The sequence below is a fragment of the Phascolarctos cinereus genome, unplaced genomic scaffold (assembly GCF_003287225.1).
Source record: "Phascolarctos cinereus isolate Bilbo 61053 unplaced genomic scaffold, phaCin_HiC Scaffold_726;HRSCAF=1367, whole genome shotgun sequence".
Classification (NCBI taxonomy): domain Eukaryota; kingdom Metazoa; phylum Chordata; class Mammalia; order Diprotodontia; family Phascolarctidae; genus Phascolarctos; species Phascolarctos cinereus.
This window is the reverse complement of record NW_027556098.1, coordinates 100,036,649-100,049,500: the sequence shown is the minus strand read 5'-3', so window position 1 is coordinate 100,049,500 and position 12,852 is coordinate 100,036,649. Positions and strand designations below refer to the sequence as shown.

The 12,852-nt window shown below is 37.2% G+C and overlaps 1 pseudogene; it reads left to right on the top strand.

The window, feature by feature from the left end:
- Window positions 1–7,929: 7,929 nt before the first annotated feature.
- On the top strand, window positions 7,930–8,617 carry LOC144454354 (uncharacterized; annotated as a pseudogene).
- Window positions 8,618–12,852: the final 4,235 nt, after the last annotated feature.

The window sequence follows — 12,852 nt, the reverse complement described above, 5'->3', positions numbered from 1 at the left end:
ATTACCGATAGATTATATTTTAATATAATTTTACATCTAGTCCATCTTTTCATTTCAACTCAAGTGAGTAAAACAAAAGTCTATAATTTACTTGATTTATATTACATTTAAAATTATCACTGAGCTGTACATTAATTCTAAAATCACTTTTGTTTTATTACACCAGGGATGGGGAACCTGTAGCCTTGAGGCTCCATGTGGCCTTTTAGGTCCTTGGGTGTGGTTTTTTGACTGAGACCAAGCTTTACAGAACACATCCTTTTATTAAGGAGATTTGTTCTGTGGAGTTTGGATTCAGTCAAAGGGATGCACTTGAGGACCTAAAGGGCCACATGTGGCCTCCAGGCTGCAGGTTCCCCACCCCTCTACTATACACTGAACTTCTTTGTCTTTAAGGAAAATAAATATGAAATTCTTATATTTTTCTTAAACTGATATAGATGTAAGCTCTATTGATAGTAAAGGTAAATTAATACATGTATATTATAAAATCATTTTACTCATGGATCAATTCTCATTTTCAGTTAAATATGTAATTTATGGGTGACATATTGCAGACTAACTGTTGTATAGCAAGAAACTTTTACAGTTTGATAAAATAGCAAATTTTGACTGTAAATAAAAATCTTCCTATTCTGTATTTTTAAAAATTATACATAATTTTACCTAATAAAATATTTTATGTGATCAGGAAAGCAAGGAAGAAAACGAGAGAGAGAGAGAGAGAGAGAAGAAGAAGAAGAAGAAGAAGAAGAAGAAGAAGAAGAGAAGAAGAAGAAGAAACAAGGGAAGGAAAAAAGAAAGAAGAAGGAGAAGAAGCAAGGAAGGAAAAAGGGAAAGAAGGAAGGAAGGAAAAAGGAAGGAAGAATAGGAAACTGATACTTTCTAACTGAGGAGAAAATCAAAAGAATTGCTATAACTGCGATATTTCTCCTAACAAAAGAGACTGAGGAGTCAGATAGAAAAGAAGACTATCACAAAGGCTCAGAGAGAAAAAAAAATATCTAGGAGGAGGAATACCTACAAAGAGGTAAAGAAGAATGAAGACTGAAAAGGAACATCAGATTTACAAGTGAGAAATTATTGACAACCTTGTAGAAAAGTTTCAGTTGAGTTTTAAGATCAGAAGTCAAATTGTAAGAGTTTGAAAAATGAATCAGAAGTGAGGCAGCAGAAGCAATTAGTATTGGTAGGTTTTTAAAGGAATGTAGCTGTGAAAGGGAGGAGAGAGATAAGATGATGTCACACATGTCATTGTTTCCCCTTTTTTTAAGGAAACTTTAACAACAATTTTTAACAAAAAATTTAACAAAATCTTTAACAAAAAATTTAACAATTTTTTCACCTTTTTAAAAAAATTTGATATTTTTTTTAACAAGGAAAGATCTGGGAATATTTGTAGGGAGCTGGGAAGCAACCAGAAGATTGAAATAAATACAAATACAATTTACATTGGTCAAATCTTTGTCAAATATTAGAAGGAAAGAGGAAATAATGGTGAATAATATCTTGGGATTTTAATGTATAAAATAGGGAAGGAGAGGCAGCTCATGCCAGATATTATTTTATTAATAAGGAGGAAGCAAGATCATCTGCTCAAAAGAAGTGGGAAGGATATGGTGTAGATAATTTGAAAGGAGATAAAAATTTTGGTAATGGCTACTATGGGGAATGCAATAAAGGGTATATCAAGAAGAATAAAAGGATTATCATTTCACATTGAGTACAGTTGAGGTTAGATGACACAAAGTTGTAGTGGAACTAGTTGGCATAATTTCTTGACTTCCTTTAGTAGTGTCTCCATTTGGTAGTATATAGGAAGAAATGGAGAAGGTACATGGTAGTAGTAAGGGTTAGGGTTTAGGGTTAGGGATTGATAGTGCATAAATAGCAATAGGGCAAAGGTGAAAGGAGTTTATAGTTGGATTGACTAATTATAGCGATGAGATTGTAAAGGAAGGAAATTAAATGACAGAAGGTGTGATGGATGAACTGAGAGATAAGGGAGAATTGAAGTGACTATAGGTTTTGATGAAGATAAAGAATAGGCTTAGGAGTAAGTCAGAAGGAGAAATGGAAGGGGTGAGAAATTATGGTCAGACAGAAATATCAGTGGTCTGGAACATTTAGTTGGAACTGTTGTGGCTGATGGTAGAAATAAGGTTATTATTATTCCTGTGGGTACCTGATGTGGAGTGAAATTATGAGAGTTGAGTAGGTTAATTCAAAGAGGCTAGGGTATTTGAGGTGACCCCAATATGTGTATTTTGGGGCAGTTAGGCAGTACAATGAATAGAGCTCCTGGGCTTGTGTCAGAAAGACCTGAGTTCAGATCTGGCCTTAGACACTTGCTAGCTGTGTTACATCACTTAACTGTTTAACTAGTCACTTAACTGTTTACCTCAGTTTCCTCATTTGTAAAATGAGCTGGAGAAGCAAATGGCAAACCACTCCAGTATCTTTGCCAAGAAAACCTCAAATGGATTCACAAGGAGTGAGACATGGCTGAAAATTACTAAAACAACAACAATATGTATATTAAAGTCCTCAAGTTTGAAGGAGGGGATTGGGGTAAGAGGAAAACTGAGCCAGGTATTGAACTCTTTAAGAAAAGAGAGAAAATGGTCTGGCACTAGTACATTTTTGGACCTCGAATCTCCATAGGGTGTTATATTTGAATGGAAGAGAAGTTCATAGAATCACACTGTAGATTTAGAGTTGGGATATCAGTGGTCACATAATTCAACCACTTCATTTTGCAGGTGAAGAACTTGAGACTTATAGAGTATAAGTTATTTGCTCACGATCACACAGATTCTTGCATTATAACAGTGGTGGGTGGATGGGGGTAGGTGGGACTGGCTAATAGGAGAAGAGAAAACTGGCAGTTCCAGTGAGATGCAAGGAATACACCTATCTATCCTCCTAGTCCTTTGAATAGGGAGGTATGTGAGAATGTGCAGCTAGTAACAGAAACTGTGGCCAGAATGCAGCATCTTCTGGAAAAAACTGATTTTCCTGGAGATCAAGAAAGTTTTCATCTACCAAATTAACCTATTCATACTTCAAAATCATTCATTATTCTTTGAAAGACATAACAGAGATAACTTTATTCAATGACCCTCTGATCATAAGCATCAAATAAGGCATGAGATGCAAAGATACAATTACTAAAGATATTCACCACTATGATAGAGGATAGGTAGTATAAGGTTTAAACTGAAGAGGAATTCTGTGTTGATTATAAGGTTGTCCAGATGTTCCTGTTTGTAGATCAATCAATCAAATAATGAGCCATTATTAAATATTTACTATGTACCAGGCACTGCCCTAAAAGCTGGGGATACATACAAAAAAAAGATTAAAAAAACAGACCTTAGTGTTATATATAGTGATTAGCAGGGGAAGCTAGGTGGCTCCATGGATAGGGTACTGGTCCTAGAGTCAAGATGACATGAGTTCAAATCTGGCATCAGACACTTACTAGACACTTAATCCCAAGTCACTTAATCCCAATTGTCTTAAAAAAAAAAAAAGATTAGGTTTACATCATAGAACGTTTATGAGAAAAGTAGAAGGGTACAAGTGACAAAAAACTTTAAATAACAAGTTAAATAACAAAGAAAGATATTTACAGATGATCCTAGAAGATCACCAAGTAAAACAGAATAGAAGGAGAAAAGAAGAGAGCCCAGGACAGAGTCTTGGAGAACCTGGAGAGATCTGTGTCATGAAAACCTTATGAAGAGAGAGTATCCAGGAGAAGAGGGTGTTGGCAATGGGGAAGGAAATAGAGGGGTCAAGAAGGGTGAGGACTAAGAAAAATGTGTTAGATTTGGCCATGAAGTGATCATTAAGAAGTGGAGAAAACAACGTAATTGAATTTGAGTTTGGAAACTAGATTGGAGAGGGCTTAGAAGGGGGTGAGAGGAGAAAAGTGGAAACATCTAGTGTAGATAGACTTCTCAATGAGTTAAGCTAAGAAGGGTAGGAAAGATAAGGGATAATATCTAATTAGAATGGAGCAAAATTTTTTTGTTTTTGTTTTTGGATAGGCAGACAAACATATGTATCCTTGTGGACATCTGAGAATGAGCTTATAGGTAGCCAGTGATTGAAAGTAAAAAAGTGGGGCTCATAGTAGGGGCAATCTGCTGGAGAAGATGGCAGAGGATGAGTTCAAGTATCTCCACAATAGAAAGAAAAGCCACCTCTTAATTTGAAACTAGAATTAAAAAGAAGTTGATAGCAGAAGATGTTTGAGTGATAGGAGATGAGAAAGAGGAGAGAGGAGAAAGCTTTGGATGAATGGCCTCAATATTTTGGTGAAGTATGAGGTGAAGTGTTCAGAAGGTAGGATGAGAAGAGGGGATGCCACGGGAGCCTTGACAATTAATGAGAACATTTGGAACACCAACTGTTCAAAATGGTACTAATGAATTAACTAAGGAGGGGGAAGTAGAATCATTGCCTTGCTTTAATGAGGGCCTAGTTGATATTAGATCACATAAATATGTAGTGGGCTCAGTGCACTGTGCTACTTACACCAAGCCACAGAATATTAGAGAGCTTCCTGGAACTCATTTTTAAATGATTCAAGAGAGTTTAGCTTAACTATCCACACAGGACAAACAAAGTGCATGACAAAGGTCCATCATCTAGGTTAGGTCTATACACAGACAGATAACCTACAGAGCAAGTCAATCAGCATATACATATCTATCTCTCTTCTTCTATCCTTTATAGACAGCAAAGATACAGTAGCATTTAACAGAAGAATAGTTTTTAGAAATTGCAGAACTCCATTAATGACATGCTGCTTTGAAATTCTCAAATATACAGAATGGATTTTCTTTTCTTTGAAGTTCTGTTTTCATTATAAGAGTAAATGTGGCAATTTCAGAAGTGTCAAAATGTTGGACGTAGGAATAAGTTTTCCTTCTTTAGTGGTAAATGCTACTCTAACACTTACTAAGAAAGCTCCAGATGCAGTTTAAGGAAAATAGGGTACATTGCTACTTGGGCTTGAGAGCTGATCACTTAATTGTTTCTTGATATGATATAAGGCTTCTCTGTAATATAAGAGGTTGAAGTCCATCTTTCTTTCTTTCTTTCTTTCTTTCTTTCTTTCTTTCTTTCTTTCTTTCTTTCTTTCTTTCTTTCTTTCTTTCTTTCTTTCTTTCTTTCTTTCTTTCTTTCTTTCTGGCAATGGGATTAAGTGACTTGCCCAGGATTACATAGCTAGTAAGTGTTATGTGTCTGAGGCTGGATTGGAACGCAGGTCCTCCTAAATCCAGGACTGGTGCTCTATCCACTGTGCCACCTAGCTGCCCCTTGAAGTGTTTTTTTTTTTCAAGAAGTGTTACCGTTTCAGGAAGAAAGAAGGTCAGGGTAAATATACTCGTTTTAGGCCAGAGAGTATAAACTCTTGTTCATTTAGCACTGCAATTTACATTTCATCACAATTTAATTTTTGAAAACCAGGAATACATCCTCATGTAGAGTTCTTTCATGGGTTACTGGGTACACACAATTTATGTGATATTCTTGAATTTTCCATTTGCTCTTCATGAATACTTGAGAAATATTCCTTCTGGATCATAGAATCTAGAACCTTAAATTTTAAAGATAATGAAGTCCATCACTTTCATTTTACACATGTGGAGACTGAGAAACACACAAGGACATAGGTAAGAATTTTTTAACCTGAGGCAAAAAACACTGAAGGTGGAGGAGGCTAATTCTTCAGTAGCAGGATAGGAAATAATCGGGGACAGTGTGGGGATGGGGTATGGCCATAGCTAGATGGGGGGATGGGGAATTGCAGTTCTGTGCAGCTCCTTTCTACTGGGAATTGTGAGCCTGAAAAGGGCCCCAAGAATTTCATTGACAGGGGACAGGCTAGAGGACAGGAGAGGAAATTGCTTCTCTCAGCCAGATGTGGTATCCATGGAGACAGAATCCATTCATCCCCCTGGTGACTCTGCCACAATTTATCCAGGGGCAATATGTAAGCTACCTCATCCTTGTTACAGTCCTGGACTCTTGGATTTCAAATACGCATGATGTGAACACTGGTGTTCCTGTAGTCTAAGAGAATAGAAAATAGGTCTTTTTCTACTTGGACCTTGCAGCATAAGACAAAATTATATTTGGTGCTAATGGGAGTATTTGTAGGTAGCTAGTTCATAGTTGGCTGGGTGATTTGTGTACAGTATTGATTATCTGAGCAAATATATCAACCTCTTCCTCTAACTCCTACTGATTCATTTACTCATTAAGTCTCTCTCTGGGTTCATAAGGAGTCTGGGGTATGAATATCTAAGACATTTGCAATATTTCAGAAACTTTCTAATCAGCTAACGGCTCCTAGGCCCAAAGCAAGTAGCACAAAAACACTAGTAAGCATTAAAAATAACAGCCTTCTTCTTGCAGGCCTTGATGGTTATGGGATTAGGGGTGTAAGGAAGATCAGAAGATGAGGTTGGAAGTCTTCCCCTTCTCTACTTCTCTTATACATCAGAGGGGAAGTAGGAAGTAAATTGGTCAAAGAGGATAAAGGGAAGTCATTTCTTTTGTTTGCTTTATTTCTTCCTCTCTGCCTGCCCCTCCCCCTATGTTGTCTTCAGGGAAACAGGGTACAAGGTAGGTATTATCAACTGGATTCTAATAGTCTCATCAAATGTAGTCTTCTAAATTATATAATTGGGCAGCTGGGTGATACGGTGAAGTACTGGGCCTGAAGTCAGGACGACTCATTTTCCTGAGTGCAAACCTAGCTTCAGACACTTACTAGCTATGTGACCCTGGGCAAGTCACTTAACTTTATTTGCCTCAGTTTTCTTATCTGTAAAATGAGCTGGTGAAGAAAATAGCAAACCACTCCAGTATCTTTGCCAAGAAGACTACAAATGGGGTCACAAAGAGTTGGACATGAGTGAAATGACTGAACAACAACAACAACAATGGTCCCATCAAATATAATCTTTTAGACCATATCATTATCTCCAATCTCACATCTTTCTTCCTAACTACTCAATGCACTCTTTGCTATACCATAAGTTGTTAGTTTTGTTTTCAGCACTATTCTGTCCAAAAGACAATGCTCAATCTACTCTTTAATTTATTTTTCTGTGTATCCTTTCGATTTCCTTGAAAAGTGGCTATGTTGCTTTTTGGCAGAAAGGAATTTTCCCTAAAGTGATCCTCCCCAACCACCCTAGTTTAAGGAATGTATGTGTTCCCAAACCCAGATTCTGCCACCTCACTGTTATCATAGCCAATTCTCTTTAGAAGGGATTATCTATAAACCAAGAAATGAAGGTTCACCTACAGTCCAAAAGAAAGTCATATTTCCAGGCATTCCATGAATAGTTCTTTAACTAGAGTGGATAGATAGATAGATAGATAGATAGATAGATAGATAGATAGATAGTTAGAGAAAGAGAGAGAGAGGTGTATATGTGTATGAGTTTGTATGTACATATATATATACCCACCCACATATATATACATATATAAACATAAGCACAGACATACACACATACACACATATATACATATATGCACACATGTGTGCATATACATAGGCACATATATATAAATGTATATACAAGTGTATATATGAATGTATGAATACATATACATACACACACATATAACTATATTTCAATATAATTGATTTCTTTGGCAATCCTATGAATTTTATGGTATATATTAAAATATTATTTTGAGAAGAGGTCTGTAGGCTTCATCAACCTTCCAATGGGGGTCCATGACCCTTAAAAAAGGCTCAGATCTCCTTATCTCCTCCGACTCTTCCCCTTTCCCTTTTTCTCCCTTTCTTCTCCCCTCCCTGCCGCATCTCCATCATTCCCTCCATCCTTTCTCCTTCCTCCCCTCCCTGGCCTAGATGATGCCATGGTAGAGATGGCTGAGGAGGCCACAGAGCCTGCCAAGGAAGACATCACAGGTCTATGACAGGACATATTCTCCAAAATGGCCACATACGTGACAGGCGAGCTGACAGCCTCCAGTGAAGACTATAAACTTCTAGAAAATATGAACAAACTGACTAGCTTGCAGTATACAGAAATGAAAGATATTTCAGTAAATGTAAGTAGAAACTAAAGGACTTAAACCAGAAATCTGCAGCACTTCAGCCTTATCTAGATCATATCACTTTAACTGAGGAGCAAGTAGCAGCTTTTGAGCAGGCAGCTTGCATATTCAAAGAAACTAGAAGCAAAGTACAAGAAGTTAGAGAGGCGATGAAAGAATTCTTTAGCACTAAGATGTTAACCATAAGAATGTTTCCTAAGAGCTGAAATAAGTGGGATGGAACTTATCACTATGCTTTCAGTTCCTAAAAGGAATTGCTGCTGCTGATCCAAGCAGAATCTCAGACCTCACCTTGAGTTGGATGTATAACTCTGGCCACCCCTTGATGTTTCCTAAACCTGTAGCCCCTGAAACCTCATCTTATCTTGTGCTTCATTGTCTGCCCTCGACCAAGGCTCAGAAATCAGGATCAACCCCCTCTGGAGCAGACACACATTACAGTGTCTCACCTCCCTGTCTCCTCCCCTCTCTTATTCCTCTAGGGTTCTACCTTTGAGTCTGTTGTGAATGTGCCCCCATCCCCATTATAACCTGTTCTTGCACTTAAATAATAAATTAATTATAATTATTATTGTAAATATTATTATAAATATTATTATATTATATAATATATTATATAATTATATAACATTATATTATATTATATTATATTATATTATATTATATTATATTATATTATATTATATTATATTATATTATATATATAATTATATTATATTATATTATATTATATTATATTATAATTATAAATAAATTCAAAAGAAAAGGTTCACATCTATTGCACTAAAGGCTGAGGTTAAGGCAGAAACCAGAGCCAAATAATTGAACAGGACAGGCCAAGTAAGTGAGGATATGGTGAGGAGAAGAGGCAAATACACAATGTAGGAGACCGATTTTGAGACTGAGCTGAAATTGGGGTTAAAGTAGGTGCAGAGAGGGGAGCTTATGGGGTCACTTAGGCATTTTGAAGTAACCACTATATACAAAAGATGGAAGTGAGTTGAGATTACACGAACCAGAGATCACACATATTAAGTGGCTTCTCATGTGACTAGTGGCCCAGGCCTGTTGCATTCATAGATTTTTCATCTTTTGGCTTTTTTTTTTTACTTACCATGAATAGAATGCAAAATGTAGTGCTTCTATCCTGGCAAGCTTTTACCCCTGTGTTGTTTTGGCTCTCTATTTCAATTTTATAAAGTCCATGGCACCTGGAAAATTTGAAGAATGGATAAAAGGTTCATGCTAGGTAAGATGAATAGAAGTTTAGACCATAATCTCCAGGGAAGGGAGAGAATGGCACCTTTCTCATTGGCTTTTATCTCATCTTCTTGGTTCATTCATATTTCTGTAAGTGCTGGTACAGGACAGAGAACATAGGTGTTAACCAAGGACTCCACGCACAAAGGCGATAGAAGGGACTGCTAAAAACAATTCCACAGCTGTCCTAGCTTTCAGGTCCAATTATGGGCATGGGAAAAAGAGTCCTTTGTCTAAGACAAGTCAGAGAATTATATAAGAAATACAAGCCATGCTGAGATTTATTAGTCCTCTGGAGAACATACACTAAGATGCTTACTAGCATAGAGATGGTCATAATCATTTCATAATCACTTTCGTTTCTATCACCAGTGTCTATTTTCTTGAGCATCCATAGAGTGCACGTACCTGAACTAAATGTCATCAGTTAGGGCTCAGAAAAGATGACTGCAGAAAACTTAGGGGGAAGGGGAAGAGAGATAATTATATGTGGACTATCCATTTCAAATATTTGCAGTGAGGAAATTGGTTTATAAACCTTAAATATGGTATAGAAATACATATGTGCTAGTCAACAATTACATTCAAATATACAACAATCCTTTGATCTATGATTTCATCAAAATAGGAAACTCCTGCTCTAGAAACTCCCCTCATCAATGAAGTTTATATCCTTTGTATGACTTAGCAGGTAAGATCTAGAGAATTGCCTGATCATAGCAGAGGCTGAGCGACTTGCCAACAGTCACAGAGTTGGTATATGTCAAAAGCAAAATTTGAACCCGGTCCTCTTGACTGAAAGTCAATTTGAGTTTGGGTCTTCCTGACTCCAAGCCCAATATTTTATCCACTATACTACTCTGACTTTATGTTATTATTATTATAATATTTATTCTAGGATAGGGATAGGGCTGAGACTTACGATTTAATTGATATAAGGAATTTCAAAGTAGGGAAACTTCCTTGACCAACACAAGTTGATGCTTTCTCTGTAACTTAGAGTCTTAAAGAGTTTCCAAGAGCCCTGGGAAATTAAGCGACTCACCCAGAGTGACACAGACAGAATGTGTCAGAGGAGGGACTTAATCTCATTATTTCCTAGTTTAAGGTTGGCTCCCTAACCACCATGGCAACTTTCCTCTTATATTGTAGTTAATACTGACATTAATATTCATATTATGGTTTCAAATACATGTTATAGAATATACTTTTTTTTCTCTTTTTATACTTTGAGAGGGTTGGCCCAAGGAACATGAATATACTTCTGTCATGTATAATGAAAGGTTTGGAGGTGTACTAATTTTGAATCTTCATAGATCTGAAAAAATATACAGTCCATGACATTTATGAAGAGATGTTCTCAAAGTGAGGAAAGTTGTTTAATAATGCCCATACAGCAACCCTAATTTTGGTCCTTGACAGCCTTACAAAAGCCAGGAAACAGAGAATAGAAGCTGAGAATGTGGCTTAGCAACAAAATATTCTTTTAGATAATAGGGAGAGGCTGACTCTACATAGAGATAAAATAGACAACAACCCATGCAGGATGAATACAGGACTCCAGGACTCATCCTATCCAAAATATTTTTGCCACGATACCTAAAACTTCTATTACGAGAGTCAACAATACTTTAGATTAAGGCTCCTGGAAGAACTTTATTAACTGTTATCTGGAAAGATTGATGGTTTGAGAACCAGTAAACATATTATCATGGATTCACTTTTCAGATTAACTAGCTGTTATTTAACAGATACTAAGGCAGGCAAAGTTTAGATGAGGGATGGGTAAGGCAAAATTACGAACATTGAATATTCTGTCTCTCACAAGTTATGATCCAGGCCTTCCTGTGGTTCTTTGCATGTGACACTCTATCTCTTTCCTCCCTTTTCCCTGGCTGTCCCCCATGCTTGGAATGCTCTCCTTTGTCTACATTCTGGCTTCCCTGGCTTCCTTCAAGTCACAGCTTATTGTCAGAGGCCTTTCCCATTTCTTCTCACCTCTAGTACCTGACCTCTTAGATTGCCTCTCATTTATAGATTTAAATATATTGTATGTACAGTATCTTACATATTGCCTCCCCCAATACAGTCTGAACTCCCTGAGGGCAGGGATGGTCTTTTTGTTTTTCTTTGTTTCTCCAGGACTTAGCTTAACACCTAAAACATGGGAAGCACTGAATTAATGCTTGTTGACTTACTGAGGAACTGAAGGCTTAGAGAAAGTTGAAATGGGACATTTGGAGCATATAGGGTCAACGTGAGGACAGTGGGTACTTGGCAGGGCCACAAATAGGGCCTTAGAAAAAGAGAATGGGAAGGTTACAAAAGACAATTAGGATTGGCTTTAAAGAGGACATAGCATGTTGTATCTTTCAAAACTGTTATTCTTCTATCACCTGTAGCCTAAGTCACTGAATTCCACTCCTATAAGCCCAGGTATCACCTTCCCAAAGTAGGACTAAGAAAATCTCAGAAGACATAAGATTTAGGTAAGTGGTATGAGAACAAATCTAACTGATACTTTTAAAAGTTCAAAAACAACAATGCCAAAGATCCAGAATACTATTGGTCCAAATGGAAAAGGAGGAGAGTAGTTATCTACTCAACCTTATTTCCATAGCATTCTATATCTCTTATGAAATCCCTGCTCTAAAGCCCATCTTCCTCTGCTTCTTGAAAAGTGAGGCAATTTTCCCTTACGGAGAGTGAGTATTGTTTATTGTATTTGTATGTATCCCCAAGACCTAGTATAGTGTCTGGTACACAGTCAGCATTTAATAAATGCTTATTGATGGATTGAGCCAAGGTTCTGAATGAGGGAAGCTGCTTTGTGACCAAAGAAGTGTGAAGGAAAGGAAGGGCTAGAGTAGAAGACTCTTTTGCTATGAGGAGCTTCTAAGGCTTGAGGAAGCCTCTAAGATACCAAATTGTGATCGGGTCTCTCAACCCTCCCTCTTGAACTCCAAATTGGACACAAGGTCCTCTAAGGCAGGTAATGTTTGTTACATTTCTCTACTGTATCCATAAAACCTCAATTAATACTTGGCACATACTGTTTTTTGATTGATCCATGCTGGCTGAGAGTGGGAAGAAAGAGTGGGAAGAAAGTATTAATATAAATGCTTTCCAAATCCAACATTTTTGCTTTTGTCCTCCCTCTCATCCCACAGTTTCTTTCTGTTGTCCCTACTCCATGCTGTCCATCCTTTAAGAAGACCAATGAAGGCCAATACAATTCATCTTAGTCATCTGATTTTGCCTGGGACCATTCAGAGCATGTGTCTTCTGTTCAGATGTGAGGCCTCCCCAAGACTGTTCCCAAGGCCAGAAGAGTCTTGCTGCATTCTAGCCCTGACCCTTCCTTCACACCTTATTTACATGTAAAGCATCTTCCCTCCTTTAGAACCTTCAACCAATCCATCAATAAGCATTTATTAAACAATAACTGTACACCAGACAATGTACTAGTTG